This window comes from Hemicordylus capensis, chromosome 1, assembly GCF_027244095.1.
Source record: "Hemicordylus capensis ecotype Gifberg chromosome 1, rHemCap1.1.pri, whole genome shotgun sequence".
Lineage (NCBI taxonomy): Eukaryota > Metazoa > Chordata > Lepidosauria > Squamata > Cordylidae > Hemicordylus > Hemicordylus capensis.
In genome coordinates, this window is record NC_069657.1 from 12054666 (window position 1) to 12078667 (window position 24002).

General features: G+C 43.1%; 1 protein-coding gene across 2 annotated transcripts in view; it reads left to right on the plus strand.

Moving 5' to 3' along the window:
• Positions 1 to 2059: 2059 nt before the first annotated feature.
• PPM1A (protein phosphatase, Mg2+/Mn2+ dependent 1A) overlaps positions 2060 to 24002 on the plus strand; it is a 54532-nt gene continuing 32589 nt past the window's right edge. The window contains exon 1 of one of the 2 annotated variants that reach the window (XM_053263256.1): positions 2060 to 2189. The gene's annotated coding sequence lies outside the window, so the exon portion shown is untranslated. The other variant, XM_053263246.1, reaches the window with a different exon arrangement.

Below are 24002 nucleotides of genomic sequence, written 5' to 3' on the forward strand. Positions count from 1 at the left end.
TGATTGTCTCTGCTGCTGCTCTTTGTACTCTGTATTGCTTTTATACTTGTGTTTTAAATTTTTCATCAGATTTGTTTTATATTCTCTTTATTTAGCAGGGGGAGAGTAACTGGCCCTATCCACCCCCAGCACAGTACTTCCAGTGACTGTTGCTGGTGTCTATCTGATGTTTCTTTTTAGAATGTGAGCCCTTTAGGGACAGGGAGCCATCTTATTTGTTTTATTTCTCTTTGTAAACCGCCCTGAGCCATTTTTGGAAGGGCGGTATAGAAATCGAATTAATAATAATAATAATAATAATAATATTTTTAGCTTAATTATTTTAATTGTGTCTTTTTTACCACCTTGTTTTTAAATTTTGCTGTAAACCGCCTTGGGATTGTTTTAATGAAAGGCGGTATATAAACTTAACAATAAATAAATAAATAAAACATTCTGACTTCATTGTCAAACCAGCCACGTTCTTTATAACTTTGCCAGGACTTGCTAGCCATAGGCTTTAATGGGGCAGGGAAACCTTAATAACTCTTGAACTGCTGCTCAACATTTCACCAAACCACTAAAAGACATCCCGCCCAGACAAGCCTGAACAGAGTACATTAGTCATTTTCACCAGATTTGATAGAAATATGATATGCTTGTCTAAACACTGAACAAAAAAGGACCAACTTGTCAATCATCAGCACTTTTTAACACTGTACTTGTGGCAATTTTCATCAGATTGCTCTGAAATTAAGCACATCTGTAGACCTTGTCTAGTAGCTCACACATGCCAAGTTTCAAGTTATTAGCTCAACAAGTACCATATTTATAAGCAATACACTTGATGCTTAAACAGTAGATTTTATTTATTTTTGCTACTCACCTTAATTAAAGGGTGCCTCCCTTGTCCCCTTAATTAATCAGGGCACTAGACTTAAGAATTATATTAGGGCAGCCTCTGGTTCACAGGCCGTGCAATGAAGAATGTTAACACAAGGCATTTTTTTAAAACCACTCTAATTTTCTGGTTAGCTTATTTAACAAATGAACAAACCATAAAGAAAACAAACAAAAAATACAACTGGGTTCCCATGCAACTGGGTTTGAAAAGGAAAAAAAAATTTATAAAAAAAACCAAGGGTACAAAAGGGGAGGCTGGTATGTAGAAAGCAAAGAGAGGGAAAAGAAGAGGAAAAATATGGAGGGAAAAACCAGAAAACTAGAAGGAACATGATCTTTGAAGTAGCCACACACGGTCTTTTATCCATGTTTTTTGTGCTCAAGCTTCTTTGCTTATAGCCTGCGAGGAAGAGCTGGTCTTGAGCTAGCGAGCATGAATGATCCTCTTTGCTAAGCAGACTCCGCCCTGGATGCATTTTAATGGGAGACTACATTGTGGGAGCACGGTAAGATCTTCCCCTCAGGGGATGGGGCTGCTCTGGGAAGAACATCTGCACGCTTGCATGCAGAAGGTTCCAAGTTCCCCCCCTGGCTGGCAGCATCTCCAAAATAGGGCTGAGAGAGATTCCTGCCTGCAACACTGGAGAAGCCGCTGTCGGTCTGGGCAGATATTGTACTGAGCTAGACGGACGATTCCCCCACCCCAACCCTTTGTATAGGACCAAAAGCATCTTAAGCATGAGGTCGGCAGGCACAAAAGGAGGAAGATCTCCTCGGCGCCCTATGCCTCCGCCTCCCTGATTCAATGAATCCCTCTCTCTTTCCCCCGCCAGCCCTGGAAAAACCGCGCATGCCCAGTTGGAGAACCAGGGCGGATGATGTAATAACCAAACCCAGGCACGGCGGCAAACGCTTCTCTCCTCCCTCTAACATCCGGGCTCTGTCTGGTCTGGAGACTCGGCAATGATGGAAGGAGGGGGAGGAGAGGGACGCGGGGGTGGGGGAGGAAGCCAACCAAGCGTTGCCGCAGCTGCTGCCGCACGGAAAAGGGAACGCGTGCGCGTCTGCGCGAGCGAGGGAAGGAGGAGGGCGGAGGGAAAGAGGAGGAGGTGGGGCGCCGGGCGGGAGGCAAACAGGCGAGGGCGGGGGCGCGCTCGCGCTCATTGGTTAGGAAAGGCCTGCCAAAGTCGGAGCTCGACGACGTGCGTGGGTTAGCGCGCGCGGTGCGACTACGAAGGGAGCGCGCGCGCCCCCACCGTAATATATGGCTGGCGGCCCCGCGCGCGCGCGCGCGGGGTGTGTGTGAAGTAAGTAAGTGAGCGAGCTCGAGCCTGCTCGAACGGTCTCCACCCACGCCGCGTCTTCTCCCTTCCCGCCTCGTGCGCGTGAGAGGGCCGGTCGTAGGGTGGTGCTTCTTGCGCGTGCGCGGCCCCTGCTTTACTTGCTTGCTCGCTCGCCCGCCCGAGGGAATTGAGCGGCGCGGAGGGAAGGAAAGGGGAGGGGGGAAGGAAAAGGGGGAGTGGGCCGCTCGCTCTCTGTGGCGCTGCTGTGAGCAGGAGCCGGAGCGTGAGGGGAGAGCGGGCCAGCGCTGGGGAGGCCGGCTGAAGCGATGAGCGCTCGGTTCCCCTCCAGGACCAGCCAGGAGGAACAGCAGCAGCAGCAGCCGCGGCGGCGGCTGTCGTCGCCTCCCTTCCCCGCGTGAATGAACTGAGGCGAGGCCGTCCTCGCCGGCTCGGCCCGGCCCGGTCTGGCCCAGGCGTCCGCGCCGCGCTTGGGAACGCGCAGCTGCAGCCGCCGCAGCCCTCTTTCTCCCTTCCTGGCCGCCGGGGCAGCAGCAGCGGGGTAAGTGGTTGGCGTGGGGCGGAGAGGCCGCCGCGGAGGCGGGAGGAGGCGCCTGCCTGGAGCGCGGGGTGGGCCGCGGGAGAGGGGAGGCCGCCGCTGCCGCCTGCATCTCGGGCCCTGTCAACAAGCGGGGCGGAGGGAAAGGCAAGGCAAGGCGTCCCTCGGCCCCGCGTGTGGGGGGTGGGCGGCGAGGAGCTTTTGTGACCCCCCAGCGAGGGAGGGGATCCTAAGTCTCCAGCTGGCGTCCTGAACGGGTGGGGGGGAGTGGTTGTTGGAGCCGCGCTCTGAGGACTGGATGTGCCCGTGCTGCTTAGTGGCCCTCTCTTCTCCTTGCGCCCCCGCCTTGCCTTGCCTTACATAATACTTAAAAGGCCGACTTGCAGGTTCCTGGACGTACCGAGCCCCCAAACCCACGGGTCTATGCCCCGAGGAGCTTACAGTCCGAAAACCGCCACAGGGAAAACAGAAGAGGGAGGGGGGCTGTCACGGTGCAAAAGCATGCGCGCAGGAACCGGTAGTGAGTTTCTCCTCGCACATATCTCGGGGAGAACGTGAAGGGGAGGCCTTTAGAGGAGGTGATAGTAGCAGACCATTCCTACTGTCACTCCAACGCTGTTAATAAGTGAAATAATCCCCGTTTTCTTTTCCAAAAGACTGCCCCAATGTGACATTAATTATTATTATTGTTGTTGCTGTTAAATGCATTTACATGATGATTTCCAAAAAAATCTGTCGATAGTTTCCTGACTTACAAGTCTAGAAATACACAAGGGAAGTAATGGAGAAAGGGTAGAGAAATCAAGGCAGGTTAGAAGGAGAAAGAATATGGAATGATTTCATTACAACAGTTTTATAGGTCTAAAAACGTATTTTAAAAAACACATGTACCTGTGGTGAGCCGTCTGGTATATAGAGGGTTATAACTCTTGCAGGTCATTCTTTAAAACATTGAAATAAAAGGCCTTTTGGTTCCATTAAAACCTATTGACAGGTAAGTGTATTTAGCACTGCAATCACAATTGCTCAGGAAAATATTTCCTCAAGTTTTTATGTAAAAGGCCAAAGGATGGGTTTGGCCCCCTGAGTTTCTTGTGTGCATTGTTCATGTCAACCCAATCTGGTGGTGACGTTGTGTGATGTATGTTTTTCCCTGGAGGGTTGGTAGTGGTGGGCGAAAGGGTTCCTTGTCTGCCAAGATTTATTAATAATGGTTATAAGCACACATTCTACTCCTCCAGCAAAGCATTCTCCTATCATTCACAGAGAGCCATTAATAAATGAGTCTATTTTTATAGCACCCCACCCTACTGCCTAATCCATTTCACTAGGTATATACTTCTTAAATGAATATTTTTAAAGCAGTCTGCCTTAATTATTGCCTTTATTCTCACACACACAGACAGACAGAACGAATGCTGTCTATCTTAGAAAAAAGGTATGAGAAAGGACAATAGTCTTGAACCAAAACAGAAAAGGTTATCTAAATATGCTGCCTTTTGTCATGTTTCAGATTAAGTGGGTGTAAGCCTTTGCTTTTAGGAGTGGACTGTACCATGAGCATTGAACTATAACAGGTAGTACTCTTTTAAAAAAATACTAGATTCAGGTATTTTAGTACTCGTAGAGAGCAGCAGTTCTACAGCAATGTATGCTACATGTTACCATATGTAATAAAATCAGGGCAGTGTCAGCTCTGTAATAATCCAGGTTCTGCACCAGAAAGATATGAATTCTGCAACCTGTACACATTTTGCAGCTCAAGCTGTGTTGGACTGGGGACATACTAGTGTTGAATATACATAAGAATGTTTTGCACATGCAGGGTCGGGGGAAGGGTAGACTCTCCAATCCCCACTTTTTCTCTGCTGCCCTGCTTCCCAAAAACATGTCCCTGAAGGGTTTTTGGGTTGGGGGGTGGGGAGACCAGTGTTCTCTCTCTCATTTTTTTTCATCTGTGTGTGGAATGAGTTTTGTTCTGAGTGGCAGTATCAAGGCAATCTGTGTGCACACATGCATTCAGAATGGGGCCTTCCTGATTCAACCTGAGCGGGATCTAAAATTAACTGAGTGGGTATTTAAAAATGTGTGAGCGCACACACATGCACACGCCTTAAAGGGAACACTGCTCTGTACCATGGTTCTGGACTACCAGCTAGAGAACCTTGACCTGGTTTTTGAAGAGATGTCTGAAAGTCTTATTGCAGCACATGTGCATTTATTAAAGCCAGATTTTAGAAAGCAAAATGGGTCCAGTAAGTGGGAGAAGAGAGAAAGGAGGCAGAATTTCACACTGGGGCTGCTGGCTTTCACAAACATTTACTTGGTAATTTCACTGGCGCCATTGCCAAACTAACATCATGCAAAACCAGCACTGGTCATTTCCAAATGACATCCATGACAGCAGGTGTTCTTCCAGGAGGTAATTCAGTTTATTTCCATTTTTGGAACTACCTGAGGTCAGGTGTTCTCAAACTTGACAACCTGATGATGGACTACAACTCTTATCATCCCCAGTCACAATGGCCTTTGATTTTGTGGCTGGGGATGATGGACAACGTAGTACAACATTGGGGGATCAAAGTCAAATGATAAAACACTGAGTGTGCAAGCACGCTTTAGAGGGAACACTGGGGAAGACCTTCAGGGACACATTCTTGGAGGCATCGGAGAGAAGGGTGGATCAAAGAAAATCATCACACTCATTGTGCAAATGACCTTATGTATGTGTGGTGCTAGTTGGCTCACATACTTGTGTATGTTCTGCTTATCTAGTCTTGAGGAGAGGCAAAAAGTTATAAATGGTACAGAAGTCGAGCCCCTGCTCATAGAAATCCTGCTAAGCCCTCTAACCCCCAAATTCCATCAGCCATTGCCCACATACTTCAGTCCCATAAGTGATAGACATTTGTTCAAAAAGGGGAAAAAGGAAATGATGTTGCCTGAGTGCTGGACCTAGTATGTAGTGTGCTGTGTGGTTACAGAATATTCACATTTCTGGTACTGATAGTTTCAAGCACAGAACTTTACGTAATTCTGCACAACAGGATGGGTTTTCAAAACACAGATTTGGCATCTATTTAAAGGATAAAAGGAAGGGTGGAAATATTACTTCAGAAAGGCTCAGGTTTTTGTGGTGGGCAGTTGTATGTGTGCATGCTGTTTAGTTGCAGAGTTATTTCCGTGAATTATTGTACAACTTATAGTTTTAGGGTTATTAATAGGATTTTTAAAAACCTGAATTGCACCTCATGTTTTAGGAAATCACTGTGCAAACCAAGTTTATGATGTTTTGTAAAAGCAGGTATCCAGCTTGTACTGTACATCATATCCTAGATTTCCATAGTGACTTTTGTGATGAGAGTTCTCAATTTATCAAATTTAAACTACAAAGGGCTTCTTCAATATGAGGGGAGCAACCCAAATGTGACCCAGCACATTTTTTCCTGAGTCTGCAGACAGAGTGCTGCAGTGCCTATGCTGCTTAGGCGTTGTCAGACTTCAAGAGTGAAATTAAAATTCTGATCCTCTTGGACCTTGACTATCCAGAGTCCTGAAGAAAGCAGTATTGCTGTCAGGATAGAATTGTTTTCTTTCCCTTTCCCTTTATAAAGCTGTAAATAGCAGAAGAAATGAGCACTTGGAAGCATGACCTGGAAAAAATGGGAAATGTATGAGGATGTGGTGTAGCCAGGTAATCTTGCTCTGGGTTCTGCTTTCTCTCAGGGGTGGAATATTTATACATACAAATGACAGCTAGAGACTAATGCTAAACATAGTAAAATACCTTAACAATCTAAGGGTCTGGAGGCACATGAGGCAGAAGCTTTGTTAAAGCTAAGCATATCTGAATCTAGCCAGTGCTTGGATGGGAGACCGCCTCGAGCTCTGGCATGAAAAAAGACGGAATGTAAATCATACTACTTCCCGCTTACTGGGGCCAGATTTATTTCCTTTGCTGCTGAATCCCATGCAGTAGGTTTGATTTTTTTCACTTTTAAAACTTATGTACTTTTCCGCATACTATTATGAAGCAATTTTCTGGCAAGCAGTTTCAATAATGTCTCTCCCAAACAAGGGCACCTGCAGGACTTTTTCTGGGTGGGGTGGGCAAAGCCAGCAATCCAATTACCACCTCTTTGGGAGTATGCCCCATTGAACTCAGTGGGAACTGGCTCACTCTGGGGTGGGGGGAACTGCCCCCACCCCCATGCCCATGATCCTAAATTATATGTTTAGAATATAACTACCCTTGCAAACTGAGCAAAGAGACATCTTTTCAAAGTGGTGATTCTCTTATATTTAGGAGGGGGAGAGCAACTGACCCTATCCAACCCCAGTACAGCATCCCTCCAGTGGCTGTTGCTGGTGTCTACTTTATGTTTCTTTTTAGATTGTGAGCCCTTTGGGGACAGGGAGCCATCTTCTTATGTATTATTTATTTTTCTATGTAAACTACTTGGAGAATTTTGTTGGAGAGCGGTATATAAATATTCGTAGTAGTAGGATTAGGATACTAAGTGAAAATTACTGTATATTTTATGTATAAGGAGTGTAACTAAGCAAACTAATATGATTGTAAGGTGTAGGATGTCTCATTTTATAGTTGGGGAAGTTGAGAGAGGGTGGCTTTCATGAACACTGCGTAGAGAGTCTGTTCAAGATATCCTAAGTCTAAGATCTAGATCTATGATTACTAGTCTGCAATGGCTCTTAGTATTTACTTTGTGTGTTGTCCTCTCAACCAACCTTTTAATTTTACTAGTCCATCCACCTGCGAGTACCTGCGTATCATGCTTTCTCTCGAGCAGTAGGCCCAGATTGCTAATTGCCTAGATCAAACTTTCTGCAGATGAGTATCTGATTTCAGATCTGCTGCCAACAGCCCTGTAAGCTAGGTCACTATAAAAGTTGGAATACCACAATTTATGTGATGGCAGGTTAAACAAATAACACTGGGGAAATGACTCCTTTATGGGTCACATGTATAGATTTCCTGTTGTCCTTGCTGTGGGACACATCAATCTGCAAGTAAATGTGTATTAGAAATAGGCAGGGGCACAGGGTTGGTCACTCCAGTGTTCTCAGTAGTCAGAACAGTTGAAACTTGATTTCTCCCTTCCATCTTCCCTTGAATAGGGGGCAAGGCAGGGCTAGATTAATTCTAGGGCTGAATTACTGTGAGGAGACAGCAGTGTCAAAATTTGACTCATGTTATAGCCTTTTGAGACTTGAGGGCTGAGCTTATTCATCCTAGTGTCTAGCCTAAATCTGCTTGCTTGTAATTTTGACCCATTGGTTCTTGCGTTGCCCTCAAGGCAACAGAGAGCAAGTTCTCCTCCTGTCTGATAGCCCTTCAGATATGTGAAGACAACTATCATATCTCCCCTTAGCCCTCTCTTAACATACCCAACAACTGTTTCTTGTAGGGCTTAGTTTCCAGACCCTCACCTAATCACAAAATTGATGGTTAAATGTTACAAAACTAAATTCTAAATTGAGGAGGGTCATAGTTCAGTAGTAAGGTGAATGAGTTACACATGAGTCTCAGGTTCAGGCCATGACACCTCCCTTTAAAATGCTTGGGTCTGGGAAAGCCCTCATCTCAAGATCTTGGAGGGCTGCTGCCTGTAGGTAATACTGGGTTATTTACTGATTCGCTATATGTTCATTTGATATTGCCTAAACAATTATATGTTCTCAAAAGAAAATAAATTCAGATTTAAGAAATGAGAAAACATAAATTATAAAGAAAAAAGTCAGATTTTAAATGTAGTTATAATGTGGGGGGTGAGTGGTTTGCTTCTAGATGAGTGTGTGTGTGTGTACCCACGCTTTGGTAGGGCTGGGAAGCAAAAATATGTGTCGTCAGGTGACATTATGATGCAATGTCTGCCACCTATGCATTGAATATTTGGCAAAATTTGACTGCAATCAAATAATAGGCAGTCCTTTGAGCCACCTCCCATCCCTAAAGTTTGTTTAACTTGTTTCTGTAGCTTGCATTTATTTAAGCAGGGATGTGCCCCCCACCCGCAAAATGTAATAATTACCACCTTGGATCTTTGCAGTAGCGATAAAAAGTAAAATAAATCTCAATTTTTAAATATTTAAATGTTTTAAGAGATGGCCCTCTTAAAACTTGACAAATTACAAATGTTGAGCTTTCTGAGTAGATTGGGAAAATGGTGTCCTATATTGTGCACTTCTTGGCCAGCTTGAGGATCAAACTAAGAGTTCAATAGACTTCAGTTAGATTGACATCTTGACGCTGAACAAATTGAACATGATCTAGCCAAATTTTAAGCACTCAACTCCAGTTGATTTCAGTGGGAGAGCATATGTTTAACTCTCCAGTTGAAATCAGTATGATTTAAAAGTGCTTAATTTCAGCAGAATTGTACTAATTGGCAGCAAATTCCACTTCCTTTAGTATCATTTACTTTCATGTAACTAGCATCAGTGTACATCTGCTGTCCTAAGAACACTTGGATTAAATAAATGCCACTTCAGTAAAATTCTCTTCTTGAGAAAAATTTCTTGGGTTACATTGTGGTGGGGTTTTTTTAAGGTTTGTTTTTTTGTTTTTGTTTTTTTGCTGAATGACACAAATATTCAACTGAGATGGGTAGCTGGCTAAATAAAATGCTTAGGGGTCCAACGATTGAGCATTTGTCCCTGTTCCTTACTAAATGGGATGAGTCACTGTTCTTCTTGCAAGTCAGGAAATAAGATAGGGAATTATATCAACAGTTTTGCTGTGCTTTGGAGGCACTCAGAGTACTTGCAAAGTGAGTGAAGTGGAGATGTATCCTCATTATCTTTCTGATCTCGAGGTGGAGATCATCCATCACCTTATGCTGTACTTAAGATGAATTAAAAGCAATGTTGGACAAGACCCTCCCCCCCGCCTCCAAAGTAATTTATTACTTTGTTAAAGCACAGTTGTGTGTCTCAGAGGGGTAAGAAACCTGGGGGTGGGGTGGAATGCTTGGGTGATCTATTGATATAGATTGCAGCCACAATCAAGTAAAGCTGACATACTTTGATTTTAGCTGATTTGCTGTTTGACACGAATCTCTTACTTAGATGGAAATCCTGTTTATTTCAATTGAATGTCCTATGCAAGTGTTCTTTTAAACATATTTTTATGCCTTAGTCTTGAAGATACACATAGCTGCTGTGGGACATAGAGCAGGATGTGTCTATGTATCTATAGTAGCATGCTGTGACAGGCATGTGGAGCACATCTGTCTGACCATGCTGTGTTTAGTTAAAATCATGTGCTAGTAACTTACTAGGTGCATAACTTAGTGGTGATAAAGCTGGCTTTGAAATGACTAAATGCCTCTAAGGTAGTACCATATATATAGTTTTAAGTGTGATCGCATTCTATCCTTTCCATGCCCCATCCCTTACACAGGAAGCTGCCAATAGTCCCATCTAGCTTGGTTTTGTCTATACTGATTGGCACTGGCAGCAGTCTTCCAGAGTTTGACAGGTATTTCTCAGCCCTGTCATGCGAGGGTTTGGATATGGGGCCTTTTGCATGCAAAGCATGTGCTTTGCTACAGAACTACGATCCCCCCTTCTTTGATCTGTGGACCACTTTAGAGCTCTAGATACAGTGTACATTTAGCAAAGTTGACTGTCCTGGTAAAGTGGTGCCAGTCCTCCCAGTCTAGTACTGCCACAGTGTTTAAAGTCAGCTGATGATATGGCATAGAAGGTTGTGTAGTAACGATTGGATTTATCAGTTCATGAAGCCTTTAGATGCACCACTGTTTCCACCACTTTAGTGGTGGTAAAACTGTCAACATGTTTTCCTAAGCATACATTCACTTAATATTTTTAGGATTAAAGTGTGACTTGGTTCAAATCAAAACAAATAAACTTGTTTAATAAGGTTTCCTGCTGTCATAGCATCGTGAAACTTTTTTTCTTACCCTTTTTGCATTATTTGTTAAATGCTACTGCTCGTTTAAAAACTACTTAATTTAAATCTAGTATTTAAGGTACCTTATTCAGTACTACAGTGTGTTTGATTTGTGAAACGGTGGCATTAGCTCTTGTTTCAGTGACAAGAAGGAAACAAGCTTCTGTGTCATTCTTAAGTGCTATCAACTGATGCAATAGACTAAAAAACCAGTTTAAGTTGAGGCTGTTGTGTAGAGTTATGGCTGTGTAAAGGTTTGCATTGTTAGTGAATGCATTATGTAAGGCACAAGCAATTTAGGCCACTGATGTTGATCAAGGAAGTAATTTAATTAATGCTTAAAAGCAGAGATAGGAAATAAGCAGAATGTATTTTGCATCAGAACTTAAGGCTGGTGCTCAGGTTTTCTGCTCTGTTCTTTGCTAATGGAGGGAGGCAGTTCCTAACTCATATAAGCAGCATGTAACATTGAGCCAGCAATTAACATAAGTCAACTAAATCCTTTTCCTCCTTAGGAGGTTGTGAAGGTTGCTGATGGATTGGTTTCACTGTTTGTATTCTGGGTATATGGGTTTTTTAACCCCATACTGCAATCTTATATGTATAGGACATTTTCCAGTGTTTGTGTATGTTATTGCCAGGAAAACAAACAAATGGATCATAGAACAAATCAATCCAGAATTTTCACTTGAGGCACAAATGATCAGGCTCAAACTATCATACTTCGGACACATTATGTGAAGATCCAGCTCCCTTGAGAAGTCTATAATGCTGGGGAAAGTTGAAGGAAAGAGAAGAAGACAACCAGCAGCAAGGTGGGTGGACTTGATTATGACAGCAATGAATGCACCACTGAGAGACCTTAAAGGCCAAGTTGAAAACAGATCATTCTGGAAAGAATCTGTCTATGTGGTAGCTAAGAGTCGACACCGACTTGACGGCACTTAATCAATCAATCAATCGCTGAATTAGGGCAGTGATGAATTAGGGCTTGCAATAGACATTTCATTTATTTCAAGGGTACTTAAGAGAGCGCCTTCTCTGTCATGAACCCTGTCGCCTATTAATATCATCTAGAAGGGTCAGGTTATGGTTGATGGTGACTCAGGACTGGGCCTTCTCTGTAGCTCCCCCAGGACTCTGGAATATGCTCCCTGTCAAAATAAGTGCTTCTCTGTTTGCTTTGTTTTCAAGACACCTGTTTTCTCAAGCTTTTAACTTAAATTAATTTTAAAATGTTTTAATCTTGAGATTGTTTTAACCTTTTATTCTGTGAAAATTGCTTTAATTGTTTTTACTATGTTTGATATTGTATGTTAAATTGTGTACACCACCTCAAGATGCACATATCAAACAGTATATAAATGTAATAATAAATAAATACATTTATGTCAAGCCTAGAATCCAGGAAAGATGTGCAGGGGGTGCTGGAAAGGCATGTGGGGACATCTGGGAATTGTAGTTCTTCTTTGTGGTCTCTGTGCATCACACTTGACTTATGAGATTGTGCAGATACCAGAATCCAGAACATTCCAAAGCTTTACCATAAAATGGGAAATGAGTGGGAAAAACAGCTCCCTCTATAGGAACATACCCTGTTCCTCCTCAGTTTTTCATTGACTGCTGCCAGAGCAGGATCTTGGAACTGTTCCTCGGCTTTTACCTGACGAATAAACAGGCCGTATTACTTTAATTGTTCTTTATCTGTTTTCTCCTCTTTGCTTAATTATTTTAGTACTTCTTCCTACTCATTTTGCATTTTGATTTTCTAAACCTGCCCCTTCGGGCCTTTTAAGCCAGCAGGCCCTTTTTCTCCTTTCTTCATGGCCACAGCAGTGAAAGCGGCTTTTTAAACGTGTATAGACTGCACTGCTCCTATTTTCACTTCAGACAGGCATTCTAAGTTTCTCCCATGCCTTGGGGAAACACATGGTGTGGACTTGTGCCCTATCTGCCAGGGCTTTACAAAGCAGGCCCTCCTGCTTGCAGGCCCTCCTCTGAGTAAAGGCCCTTCAAGTGAGTACCTCTGTGGCCGGTAGCAACCCCCTAAAAGCCTCAGTTACCTCTGCTGCTAGGAAGGATTTAACGGTGAGTGTGGAAATGCATCCACAACGGCCAGTCCACTATGCCTGTTTTGCTGCCAGAATTGCTGTCCGCTCACACGCTCGCTCAGCAGCTGCCCACTGGGCCCCGTTGGGCTTGGCACCAGCCCAAACGAGCTCCACATTCTGGGTTGCTATCAGGAGTGGCTTCCCCATTGGGCCCGAGGCCAGCTCCTCAGAGCTTTGGGTCAACCTTGGGACCAGGTGCCCTTCTGCAGAGTTTGCAGAGTGCAGCAAATGGGACAATCCAACCCCCGAAGCAGCGAGCTTCCAGGGTGGCTGGAGCGTTGAGAACCCCAACAGCTAATCAGCTGCAGCTGGGACCGGCAGGCTCAATGGGCTCTCTAGCAGCAGCGCACCCAATACCACAAGCTTCAGGATCGACTGGGGCTCACACACAGGCAAAGAAACTCCTAGAAAGAAATGTAAGGTGCAAGAGGTGGCGGCAGAGACAGCTGAAAAGGAGCAGGGGCCAAAGAAGCATAAGGTGAAAATAAAACATGTAGCCCGTGTGTCTCCAGAGCGCAGTCTGACACGTTTATCACCATTGCGGTCGTGCTATTCTGGTTTGAGGGATTCACTTTCTAGCCTAGAACTGGTGCCAGATACGAACACTTCCTCGGAGGGTCATGGAGGCTATTTCACACTGCATTCCCCAGACTCACATATTTTTGTCTGATAAATCCACGGAAGGATCCCCATCTGACGCTTGAGTGTACAAAGACATTACTGCCCCCTATGTGGCCACAGCATTCTAAGGGGCTGGGAGGGTCCACCCTGGTTGCATATGAATGGGAGACTAGATATGTGAGCACTGCAAGATATTCCCCTCAGGGGATGGAGCCGCTCTGGGAAGAGCACCAGAAAGTTCAAGTTCCCTCCTTGGCATCATCTTGGCTGAGAGAGATTCCTGCCTGCAACCTTGGAGAAGCCGCTGTCAGTCTGTGTAGATAATACTGAGCTAGATGGACCAATGGTCTGACTCAGTATATGGCAGCTTTTCATGTTCCTGTGACTATGATGGCCAACATGTCTTGGATAGACGCAACCCGTATACTACTCTTGGCTATTATGAAGACTGGGGAGGAGATCAAATGTATTTGCATGGATCATGCTACAGATCGCGCTATGGGCAATATGCTATGAAACCTCATTTTGTGGATTGTCTATACCCAAAAGGCCTTCCCCAATACAAACGAAGGAAGGGCAAATGTAGAACATGCTCTCGCTCTAGGTATGAATCGCCATCCAGCCCAGACTGGGGACTCAAGTGGGCAAAAAAAAGCCATGGAACCCAACACCCCCCAGCCCTCAGGTGCCTACCCAGCCATAGGCGCCTAGTCAACCAGCAAGCCCATCTCCACAAGCCCCAGTAGTTGAACTGCCAGTACCTGTGGCACCACTGGCTGAACCCGATCCGTTGAATGAACCACTAATACAGCCACTGGAACCTCCAGTCACCCCCACGGAGGAGGTGGTGGGTAATGAATGGGTGGAGAATGTTCCTGAACACACAGAGGATAACCTTTTGGAGGAGTTTAAAGGTTACACAGAACAACTCATACGCATGGCCTCTTCTCTTGACTTAGATATTTCAAACCAAACTTCTTCACTGGAAGATCCGATTTTCAGAATGATCCAAACGCAGAATACAGGGATAGTGTCTATCCCAGTAGTCCCAACCATCACTCAGATCATCAAGTCGGCTTGGGAAAGGCCAGCTACATTTTCCCCAACTTCAGAAAAAAACTTGAAAGCATGTACAGAGTACAACAAGAAGACTCACATTTGGCTAAACATCCAGTTCCAAATTCGGTTGTAGTAGAGTCAGCCCAGTCTAGATCAAAGCAACACATGTTGTCAGCATTGTTTTTCCATGACTAGCCAATAATAAAGAACACAAGAAAAGCCCTGCTGGATCAAGCCAAGGCTTGTCTAGTCCAGCATTCTGTTTCCTACAATAGCTGACTAGATGCCTCCTGCTGCAAGCAGGAGAAGGAGACATTTTGTTTCTTGTGCCATTGCTCCCCTGCAACTGATATTTAGAAGCATACTGCTTCTGAGTACCCAGAATGTTGGGGGCAATATGCTAAAAATCATTGTAAACTGCTAAGAGAGCTCCGGCTATAGAGCGGTATATAAATGTAAGTGCTATTGCTATTCTGGTCCTTAGGGTAGCATAAATCCATCAGGACTAGTAGCCGTTACTAGACTTGTCCTCAGAATTTGTCTAATTCCTTTTTAAAGCCATTGAAGGTAGTACAGTGATCCTAAACGTTTGGCATAATGGGTTATAAGTTAAAGTCTGAAGTAGTACTACTACCAAGTAATAATTTCTGTTAGGTTTAAGTAGTATTAATCTAATCAGGCCTGCCACACACATTTCTGTGTCAGTATAAGGTGGCACACACATCTGCCTGTAAGTGTTTGCTTCTTAACATTCCTATATCTCTCTTATTTTCTTCCTATTTTACCTAGTATTAAAAGGAATTCTGCCTGGAAATGAAATCTGTTATCTGACCAGGGATTGGTATAAAATATTTCATTGGAGAATGAAAAGCTGATGTAAACTAAAATGAATTTAGCTATCGATTAGTAGCTTAGATTTTAGGCCTACATCAGTCTCATTTGACCTTTAATGATCTCAGTTTTGATAACATGCAAACAGCATAGATATAGTGATGTACCTACTGTACTAAAATGTAGCTTGTTTTGCAAAGCTCAGCAAATGACTGTTTTCGTGCTTTTACAAAAATGATTTTGGCCCTTATCCTGCCAAGTATTACAGCACATGTTTTAAATTTTAGCCATGTGAGGAGTTGCACTGACTTGAATACACAACTTTAAGACTGAGTATTTATATGTTTTCCTGGACAGAGCTATAAATATAGTGATTCATATTTATATCTGAGCTGTTAAATTTAAGGGGGTGTTTTGTGGCACAGTGGGGAAGCAGCTTGCCTAGAGTGCCAAGAGGCTGTTAGTTCAAATCCCAGCCGCTGTGCTTCCCAGACTGTACCTAGTAAATATATTTGTAGTCACCTATATTGGGCAGCAGTGATACAGGGAGGTGCTGAAAGGCATCATCTCATACTGTGTGGAAGGAGGCACTGGTAAATTTTATGTGGGGCTGCCTTTGTATGTAGTTCGGAAACTTCAGTTGGTTCAAAATGCAGCGACTAGATTGGTCTCCAGGGTGTCTCGGAGATATCATATTATGCCTGTTTTAAGCAATTGCATGGGCTACCACTTGGTTTCCGGGCGAAATACAAAGTGCTGGTGATTACCTTTAAAGCCCTAAATGGATTAGGACCAGTTTACCTAGGAGAGCATCACCTTCTGCTTGATCCCCACCTCACATTGAGATAATCAAGAGAGGTCCATCTCCGTATGTCACCAGCTCATCTGGCAGTGACTGGGGAACAGGCCTTCCCTGTAGTTGCTCCTGGGCTGTGGAATGCGCTTCCTATAGACATTCATGATTTAACATCTTTGCCAGCCTTCAAAAGAGCCATTAAGAAATTTTTTTAGTCATGCTTTTAGTAATCTCTGAATACGTTAAATTTTTTAATTCTGTTTTTAACAGTTTTGTTTTTTGTGTTTATTTTTGTGGATCGCCTAGAACCTTTGGACTCACAGTATATGAATAAAATAAATAAAATAAAATTGTTTGTGTGATAACTAGAAATGTGCAGGTAGCACTTAGTTAATTACATCTTAGTATAAATTAATATCTTATTGGATCACATGGCTCCGGGAAACATTAGTGGAAGATATCATTCTAACCTACTTCAATGGCACTTCTTAGGTGGAACCAACCCATGTGACTCTGAATATGAGGCGGGGGGGCTAACTTACTCTTTTTTCTTGCAGTGATAGAATTGAATAATGTAATAACCTTTTGACAGCACATTATGTGTAGTTTCGCTATGAACATGGACACCTACTTCTTTGTAAAACTTCCATTCTTTTACTCTAATGGTATTTTGATAATTTATCTATAGCTTCTTAAATATTTTGAATAAACCTGTGTGTTTGAATTTTTCAGTTTCTTTATGCTTTCATAGTTTCTTCTTTTGTCACGACTATGGTGATCAGTTGGGCTGGAGGATTTATTGTTGTACTATGGATTTAGGGAATTTCATAAGCTCTGGAGGTGCAGACTAGCTTACATTGAGCTCTTTTTTTTTGAATATTTAGAAAGCTATGTTAATGCAGGTAAAGCATATAATTTCAGACAAGCCCACCTCTCCTGTCTAGATTTTTTAAAAACAAATTTGCTTCCATTATGATTGACAGTGAACATGATACTCAGTGTCTCATGGCTACCGAAGTGCTTTAGTTTTCTTCTTGACAATGCAGAGTATGCCATCAGTTTAGATTATTATTGTCCTGTGCTGGTTGCCCATGAGGTGAGGCAGAGGCCAGTCTGTAGGACCTTGGAGAGGTCTAGGATTGAGTTGGCTTGACACCAGTCAGAACCAACACTTAAGCAGTTTTGAAACCAGACTCCCCTTCCTAGGCTCTGCCTCTCTTTCTGGGGAGTGGGAGTTTTATATGGGCAGCCTTCTGGAGTTTGGTGCTCCTTCTGAGCTTGTTGCTGGTGCTGGCATGCAGATACTGTGGGGAATTATGTTGTGGGGGAGGCTAGCTCTGTAGTGAACTCTGGTTTTGAGGGTTCTGCCTAAGGGGGCTCAGACTCTGAGGAAGCTATATCTGAGGACTCCAGAAGAACTGTGCTGCTCTTGAGTTCTGTGCTTGCGTCAACATTCAGGGCTGGTGCTGGTCCTGCCTCCTCAGTGTCTGACTCAGTTACTGCTGTGAGCAGGGGCTGTGACAGTCTGAGCCATTTTGATTTTGAAGGTTTTGGAATGTGCATAAGTAAAACATGTGCATAAGGAATGTGCATAAGTAAAACATGTATCTGTCTGAGTGGAGAAAAAGATAATGCTTGTGGTGGCAGGTGTTTCCCAATATTTAAAAGGTTGCCGCTAAGAGAAGAGAAAAACATTCTTATCTTTACAGTCAGAAGTAATAGTTTCATTTGTAAAGTCAAAAATTGGCTTGTGAGAACAGACCAATGTCTCCCTATTTCAGCAAGTCTGTTTATCAAAATGATCAGCCAGATGCGTTAAGAAACTCTTAAGGTGGTCATGAAGCTGCTGGCTGACTTCTGCTGACTGTCCCCCGCATCTGATACTCGATCATACAGCCTTTGAACATATAGATTGCTCATGACCCTGCCCCTAACAGAGATCCGATTAGTGGGGAGTAGACATGGCCTTTTTGGTTGTGGCCCCTTGAGTTCAGAGTGTCCTTCTGGAAGAGCTTTGCCATGCTCCATCCTTCAGGGTTTGTTTATTTGTTTAAACTAAAACCCAGACTTTTTAGAGAGGCTTTTAAATGTTTTATCTGTAGCTCATAGATGGTGCATTTTAACTTGCTACTTTTAAACTTGGTATGTATGTATGTATGTATGTATGTATTTATTTATTTATTTGGTGAGCTGCCCTGAGTATTAGTGTGCACTGGAAGGACGGGATATAAATATTTTAAATAGGAGGAGGAGGAGGCGTGTTTGCTGTAATTGGACTGCGAATTTTTATCCTTCAAGTCATTTAAGCTAATGGTCACTTCCAGCACAGTTTATGGTGGTGAATTCTATAAGTTACATGTTGAGAAGGATATACTTTTGTCCTAAATCTACTTGCAGTTTCATTGGATGACCCTGAGGCACAAATGACATGCTATGAGAAATGTGTGGTTGCTAGGGGTGTGCGAGCCAGCTCGCTTCAAGTCAGATTCGAACTTGAAGAACCTTGACTGGTCCAAGTTTGAACCGAGCCGGCTCGGAACTCCACTGGTGAGGATTCCCCTTTACCAGTAAAGGTGGGGGCAGGGGGGCTTCCATAAAGGTAGAGTGGTCAGAAGAGGAGTAAGAAAGTACCTTACAAGTGCTGCACTGTCCATTTTTGTGACCTCCACACCTGCATAGAGGCCCGAACTGGCCCGGGCTACATGGGGAAGGCCGGTGGTGGTGGGTAGCTGCCACCCCCCTCCACCGCCACCGGCTGCAGCACTTGTAAGGTACTTCCTTACTCCCCTACCACCTGCTTTACATTTAGGGAAGCCCCCCCACCCCCGCTTTGCTCTTTACTGGTAAGGGGGAATCCTCACCAGATTCCCCTTTACTAGTAGACCTCTGAGCCCTTTCGAACCAGCTCGGTTTGAACTCTAACCAGGTCCAGTTCGGTGCACGGGGCCGGGCCAGGCTGACTCTGCTCGAATTGAGTTTGTTTCCAATCTGAAGCAGCTGCCGATCTTGTGAACATCCCTAGTGGTTGACAACAAGAATAGCAACCTCATGTTTTCTCCCCATAGTACCTCTCTAATGTTGAATTTTAAATATATTTGTGCTCAGTTTCCCTGGCCCCACAAGCAGCAGCCATTGAGGATGGTGTAATCCTGAGAGCCATGATGTAAAGTGCTTCCTTGAACAAAACATTACCCAGGAATTGCAGGGAGAGGGGTTTTGTGACAGTCAGACCTTCATAGTGTTTAAGTTTATGCATGGATTCTGAAAGAATATACTATTTCTCTCTCAACACCCTACATCTCTCTATCAAAAAAGCTGCTTGGGCCTTATTCACTCACTGTCATGAAATTCCCAGACCAAACCATGGAAGATAGAAACATGTTGTTTGGCAGGTAAGTTCCAGATGCAGCTCACACTACCAGAAAAATAAAAAACTCCAGAAAAATCCATTAATTTCCTGAAAAATGCAGGAAAACTTCCCCATTAGAAAAGCATGGGAAATAGCTTTCTCAAGTACTTGTACAGACAAAGTGTGGACTTTCACAGAATTATGAACAAACAAGCAAGCGATATTGTTTCAGTTCACTGGATATCTGTCTTTGTCAGATTTCCATGAAACACATTTAAGAAATCGAAAAACATGAAAATTTCTGCACTGCATATCTTTGTTTATCTATCTCATTCAGTCTCCTGGAATGTCTTTTTTGTTTGTTTATGTGTTCTTGGAAGCAGCACTATTATGCTTGAAACAAAGCAGCTCTTCTGGTTATCAACTAGCATGAGTGAAGGGAGAGAGTGGGTGCATGGTCATTTTGTGGTGCAGGAGGAATGCTTGCAAATTCCCAGCCCCTTTTACTAGTTGTATTTTAAAACTCTGGTGATCTCTCTGTTTTCTAAAAGTTTTTAGTGTCAGCATCTTTAGACTGCTTCTATGGAATGTTCTCCAATGCCTTGATGATTTTAGTTATCCTTTTCAGTCCCTTTCCCAGTTCTGTAATAACCTTTTCTTATAAAATACATATTTAAGATATGTCTCAGTCTCTGTCCTAACATTGAATTAGCCTTTTTCACTCCTAGAGGCCATTGAGATGATATTTTCAGTTAATTTTTCACTAATATTCTCCTTGTACAAACAAGCATTACGTTGGCTACCTTCAAAGCCTCTGGTAGAGGGGTTGATTTTAATTATTGTGTTTAATCTAAAAGATTCACCTGTGATTTCTATAAGAGCTGCATAACTCCTGCAGTTAAGCTGTGGAGGCCAGCATCAGGGCTCCATAGCCTATTAACTTTTTAATTTGTCAAGTAGTTGTAATGCTCCATCTTGTGTCATATCTGTTAGGCATTGTCAAATATACGCATTCCCCTTAAGTGTTTCAACAACTTCAGCAGCCAAGTCTGATACAAAGAATGCGGTTGACTTCTCTGCAGTTTGAGACATTGAGAGCAGAACAACATGTCCTTCAGTGTTCTTTTGACACTTTTCATCTAACCCCTCTTTTTATCAGAGAAGTGAAGTGGAAGATTTTCCATGGGAAAATGTCCAAATAGAAAAAGTTGCAGAATTTTTTTCCATGCTTACTTTTTCTACAGAAAAATTAAGCATTTCTAAAATTTCATTGGCTTCATTTTAGAAATGGAAAATTTTGTGTGACACTCGGGTACATATCTTGGTGCCACAAAGTGGACAGCAGAGGAAAGGGAAGATTGATGAAAATTTTCCTTTTTGCCCATTCAAGTGATAGTGCAGCAGTAGTCTGGACCTCCAGCAGCACATGCACAATGCTAGTCAGTAAAGTTTCATAAAATTAATTAGTAACAATGAATAAATCTCAGGGCAATATGAGGTAAGTGCAGCATTTTGAAAGTTGTAATTAATGTTTTTCAGGTTATTATATCTAGGAAATGTGTGAGAGGGTGCATATGTTTTATTGACTTAGGTATTGATTTTTTAAAAAAATCCACACAAAGCTTTGAATGTGTTTTAGTAGAACAAAGCACACAGAGTCTTTATTGTCCGCTTCAATATTCCCTCTAACAGGGATTCCCAGGTGTTGTTGACTACCAACTCCCAGAATCCCCAGCTGCAATGACTTTTGCTTGGGGATTCTGGGAGTTGTAGTCAACAACATCTGGGAATCCCTGTTAGAGGGAACACTGGTCCACTCCATTAAATATTTCCGTTCAGTTACTTTGCTATTTAAAAAACCTTTGAGATACAGTGTGGGAAATTAATGTGTGGGGTGTGTGTGTGTGTTTAACTGTATAAGTAGGTCAAATAACATGCCAAATCAGATCACAACCTATTTAGGGCATCAGTGTCATTTGCACAGTAATTTTTAAAGGAGGAAAAATCAATGCAAATGAGGAGAAATATGCCTGGAATCTTGGCTGGGAAATTTTCCAGAAAAATTTCCAATTCAGATCTTCCTAGAAAATTCAGATCTCTGCTTTTTATACCCCTCACCTAACATCTCCGGTGCCCCTTTTGTTTCCAGCTTTTGGTGTGTTTAAAGACTCATTATTTTTAGATCTAAGAATTTGTTTCTCCGAGTTCCTACTTCCCTTGACATATTCAGTTTGCTTTTGATTTTCTTAAGTTGGTCACTAGACATGCACAGTGGCCATGACATGATTTTTTTGTGGGTTTTTTTGTGGGGGGACAGGGCAGTTTCAGTTGTGCCTAGAGAAACAGTGGGTGGGGATTAGTTGCAGGTGAGTCACACAGCTTGTGGGAGGGCCCACATTGCTGAGGTGGCTCAGTTTGGAGGCAGCTCTTGAGAAGAAAGACAAGGTTCAGACCAGGGGGAGCTTTGCTACACAGAGTTTTATGAACAGGAGTTTTCTAACATAGCAGTTTTGTGTGGAGATTAGCAGGGAAGTGTCTGGGGAGGTGCATAAGCAGTCCCCCTTTATCACAAAGGAGAGACACAGCACGAGAAGAATGTGAGTTCTACCCCACTTTTGTGATTTTCTTGGAGAGCAGAGCTTAAAACCTTTACTTAGCTGACAACTACAGCTAACACCTAGCTTTCAAGTAAACAAGCTTCATATACTCTTAATAGCCAATAAAACCAGTTATGAAGGTAGAATGTTAGCAGGGGAGGGGGGGTCTCCCAGTGTATTGTATGGAGTGTTGCATGTAAGACTATCTGCCTGAGGGGCAGAGGTTGTGAGTGTGCACTCGGTGGAAAAACTCCTGGCTGTTAGGGAACAAGTTCGTTCCCTTGAAGCTAAGGTGGCTGACCTGGAGATACTCAGGGAGGCAGAGAGGATGTGGATGAGAGACCCTCAGTGATGTGATAGAGGCATCCAATTCCAGGCCAACAGATCTTCTGCTGTCATGGAGAATGAAGGTCTCAGGGAAGGAGGACATCAGTCTGAGGAAGAAGGGAATGCTCCCTTAGAAGGGACTCCTTCCTTGGGTGATGCACCCATATCCTCTGTCACAAAGGATACTCCTATGGGGCTTGTAGACCTCCTAGTAGTGGAAGATTCTGTTGTTAGGGGCATAGAGAGATGGGTCTCAGACCTGCGTACAGACCATATGGTGACTTGCCTGCCTGGTGTGAAGCTTGCGGACATCATTCAGTGTCTAGACGGGGCATAATGGAAACCTGGTGGAATGGTAAGAACCAGAGGGACACTTATTCCTAGATGCAAACTCTACAGAAAGGACAGGAGTTGGGGTGGATTGTGGGTGGAGTAGCACTGTATATTAAAGAAGGGATAGAATTCAACAAGCTAGAAAATGTAGGAGGACTGGAGTCCTCCACAGAATCATTGTGGGTGATATTGCGAGGACCGAAAGGAAATGTGTTACTAGAGATGTGCTACTGCCCTCCGGATAAAAACACTGAGAGTGACATGGAGTTGGAGAGGTGTCAAAGAGATCCCCCCCCCCGCATTTTCTTATTTACATTTTTATTCTGCCTTTATAAAATTATTGGTGAAGTGAATTCCATTTTTTCATACATTATAGAGGAGATTTCTAAAACAAGTGCTCCCTGTTGAAATAAGAGGCTCCCCATCTCTGACAACTTTTAAAAGAGCAGTTAAGACACATCTGTCCAACCAGACTTTTAACTAGATACTGTTTTAATAGTTTTTAACATTGTTTTAAATTTTAAATTATTGTATTGTGTTTAACCTTTTTATTCTTTCTTTGTATTTTTTTTGGTAAACTGGCCAGAGATGCAAGTTTTGGCCGATATACAAATGTGTCAAATAATAAATAAATAAAATTTTGAAAGCTAAAAAATGAGTTTAGTTCCTAAATTTTGAGGCTGGCTCCTAGATACAAACAAAATTTGCCACGGCCTGGCTTGTGTGGGATAATTATTTAGAGGTGCCGTGTAATCAGGAAAATCTCTAGTCCTTTGAGACACCATGGTCTGAGGTGCGACTGAGTCACTTAAGTTGCTTAGCTCATCCCACTCCTTTATTATTGTAGTCCCTTTTCCCTAGAGGGTCTGAGGAGGCCATGTAATTCTTCCCAGACCCTGTTATCCCAGTATTCTGGAATAGGGTATGTATGTATTGTTACCAGAACTGCTCTGGAGTGCTGGCTAGACACTCCAACTATGCTTTTGGCGTAAAGTGGGGAAATTAGCTTGGCTTGAGGAGCAGTTTGGTTCCAGTATTAATTTAAGCAAGTCTTGGTGTTTTGGAAAAGATGAAAAGGCAGAAATACAGTTTAAAGCTTTAATAAGGATAAAAATGGGTATACAGATGGTTAAAAGAGTTTGGTTAGGCAAATTCAGTAAAACCTAGCTAGTATTCTGAATGGAAGTCTTAGTTGCAATCAGTTTGGCTAAGGTTTTAAACCAGAGCCTGGCTAGAGGTTTACCTTGAAAAGTGCCTGAGAAGGGAGGCACAGAATGGAGCAAAGAGGCAAGGAGACTTAGGAGCACAAGAAGTTAGTTTT